Below are 3365 nucleotides of genomic sequence, written 5' to 3'. Positions count from 1 at the left end.
AAATAAATAAATCTTTTTAAAAAAAATCACCAGATTCCACTTAAGAAAGCATTTCATCAGTAATATGTTGAGAAGCTACATACTCCAAAGGACATTATTTTAAGTGTCCATGAGCCTTAGATGCACAGATTCCAAATGAAGAGACACACACTTAAACAGGGATAGATCTTATATAGACCTCCTGTATCAGGCCTGGTTTCTAAAGCTGCAATTTTCAGTCCTGACATATCTTTGTAACAACATTAGCACGAATTATTTTATTCAGGACTTTAGATTAACGACTGAAAAAGTTGAGAATAATTAAGATCAGACTATCAAATGAGCCATATATAATTTATTACAGTCAACTTGAGTGTCATTATACACAATAGACTATGTGTAATAAGCCCTTTGCTGTGTTTCAACTATTAATTCTAATTGTTTCTTACTAACTTGGTGAAACCATTAGCAACGTGGGGCTTAAAAAAAGACTGTCTCTAGGGGCCGGTGTTGTGGTATGTGTGTTCAAGCACTGCTGGGACACCTGCATCCCATATTGGAATGCGGGTTTCAGTCCTGGCTACTCCGCTTCTGATCCAGCCCACTGCTAATGCACCTGGGAAACAGTGGATAATGGCTCAAGTATTTTTTAAAAAGATTTATTTATTTATTTATTTATTTATTTGAAAGGCAGAGATACAGTGAGGCAGAGGCACAGAGAAAGAGAAGGGTCTTCTATCCGCTGATTCACTCCCCCAAGTGGCCACAACGGCCAGAGCTGAGCCAATCCGAAGTCAGGAACCAGGAGCTTCTTCCAGGTCTCCCTCATGGATGCAGGGGCCCAAGCACTTGGGTCATCTTCTACTGCTTTCCCAGGCCATAGCAGAGAGCTGGATCGGAAGTGGAGCAGCCAGGACTCAAACCGGTGCTCATATGGGATGCTGGCACTGCAGGTAGCAGCTTTACCCACTACACCACAGCACCAGCCCCTCAAGTATTTGAGTTCCTGCCATTCACATGGAGACCCAGAAGGAGTTCCTGCCTCCTGGCTTCAGCCTTGTCACTCTGCCTTTCAATAAATAGATGTTTTGTTTTATTTTTAAAGGACTGTCTGTATTCTGAATTCAGTCTGTATCTTTTTCCTCTGCCTCCATTCTGAATCTGATACTCTATTATGACTGATACCACTCTGCATTGGAGAGTATGTTTTCTTATATCAGATCCCCCAGTTGGAGAAGATTCTGTCTGCTTGTTTGCTCTGACTCAAACTTCACACTCAGTACAGTCTTCAACAACCGTATTTGCAGGGCTCTAGTGATCTCTGTCTCGCTTTGCTGTTGAAGGTCTATTACAATCCTGGAACTACGCCATGTGTTCTTTCATTACATTCAATGCCTCTCTCCCAAGAATGGCTTCTTTGTGCTGTGCTGGTGCTCATATAGCTTCCTCTAATGTTGTTCTGTATCTGTGTTTTTAGCTATGCCATAACAGTCTTAACTGCCTTTTTTTTTTTTTTTTTTTTTTTTTGGCTGAGAGAGAAGCCTACCTATCTGACTGAGTATCATGCAAAGAACACTCTAGACTACTTAGAAGACAATAGTATTTCCAAAGGCTCCATCTAGGCGAGCAGGCATTTGGCACAGCAGTTAAGACACCATTTGAGATGCCTGCATCTCATATGAGAGTACATGGGTTCAATTCCTGACTCCACTTCTGATTTAGCTTCCTGCTATTGCACTCCCTGAGAAGCAACAGGTGGTGGCTCAAGTACTAGGGTCCTTGCCACCCACATGGAAGACCCAGATTGAGTTACAGACACCTGACTATGGCCTGGTCCAGCCCTGGCTATTGCAGGCATAAATCAATGGATGGGAGATTTCCTCTGTATCTTTCTCTCTACAAATAAATAAAAATTTTAAATATTTAAATTTATATCTCTTTTTTTAAAAAAGGGGTCATCAAGGCAAACCTCAACCAGATTAGAACAGGATAGAGGCTGGTGCCGCTGCTCACTAGGCTAATCCTCCACCTGCGGCGCCGGCACACCGGGTTCTAGTCCCGGTCGGGGCGCCGGATTCTGTCCCGGTTGCCCCTCTTCCAGGCCAGCTCTCTGCTGTGGCCAGGGAGTGCAGTGGAGGATGGCCCAGGTGCTTGGGCCCTGCACCCCATGGGAGACCAGGAGAAGCACCTGGCTCCTGCCTTCAGATCAGCGCGGTGCGCTGGCCTCCACACGCTGGCCGCACGGCCATTGGAGGGTGAACCAATGGCAAAGGAAGACCTTTCTCTCTGTCTCTCTCTTTCACTGTCCACTCTGCCTGTCAAAAATAATAATAATAAAAAAAGAACAGGATAGAATTGTATAACATGGATCTAGGAAAGCAGTGGACAGGCAACGCTAGGAGTTACACTGGATGGTAGAGAATAAATGGTGTATATGCAAATAAGAAAGTAAGAGAGGCCACAGGAGCATAGCAGTCCGGTGAGCAGGTGAAGATAAGCAGTGTCACCACAGATGTGCAGGACCGAAAGGCGCTGTCACCTGATACTGGAGCAGGAATAACCAACAGATGAAGAGTTTCGAATTAATGATCAGAATTAGTATTTCAAATCCGTGGGAAAATATGAAATGTTCAATAAATGGTGTTGAAAGAACTACAAATGGGAAGTTAGATCCTACATAATGCCATTCAAAAGATAAATTACTAATAAATGAAATTATAAATGTATTAGAAGAATTTCTCCATGCTACACAGGGACTGACAATGGACACCCAGAAGGATGTTCAGCCCCCATAGCAGCAGCTAATGATATATATTTGTGGAGAATGTCACACCAAAACTGAAATAAAAACCAGGGATCCAATCAGATGCAGAGAATGTGGATACAGGATCATGTACAAGAATAAACAAGAAGATTGGTGGGTTTTGATGTTCAATGACATGTGCAAATTCAGAGGACTATCTTCATCTGTACTTGGAGTTGCTGTTATATAGCTTTTGCTTTAGCATATTTATCTTTTTGAACTACTTGGGTATCTTAATATTTAAAAAGTTGTTCAATTACATAACTTATAATTCAATAGTCTGACAGACAATGAAGGTTTATTTTCTTAAACTATACTTGCGGGAATGGTGTTGTGGTATAACAAGTTAAGCCTCTGCCTGCAACCCCAGCATCCCATATGGGTGCTGGTTTGTGCCCTGACTGCTCCACTTTTGATACAGCTCCCTGCTAATGCACCTGGGAAAGCAGCAGAAATGCTCCAAGATCTTGGACCCTCGTACCCATATGGGAGACCTGAAGAAGCTCTGGGCTCCTGGCTTTGGCCTGGCCCAGCCCCAGCCATTGCGGCCATTTTGGAAGTGAACCAGCACATGGAAGATCTC

The 3365-nt window shown here is 43.3% G+C and overlaps 1 pseudogene; it reads left to right on the top strand.

Annotated features, from left to right (window-relative positions):
- The first annotated feature begins 2741 nt into the window (after positions 1–2741).
- LOC108178508 (DNA-directed RNA polymerases I, II, and III subunit RPABC4 pseudogene) lies at positions 2742–2917 on the top strand (annotated as a pseudogene).
- The last annotated feature ends 448 nt before the right edge of the window (positions 2918–3365 follow it).

Source organism: Oryctolagus cuniculus, chromosome 1 (genome assembly GCF_964237555.1).
Source record: "Oryctolagus cuniculus chromosome 1, mOryCun1.1, whole genome shotgun sequence".
Taxonomy (NCBI): Eukaryota; Metazoa; Chordata; class Mammalia; order Lagomorpha; family Leporidae; genus Oryctolagus; species Oryctolagus cuniculus.
This window is presented reverse-complemented; position numbering and strand designations above follow the sequence as displayed.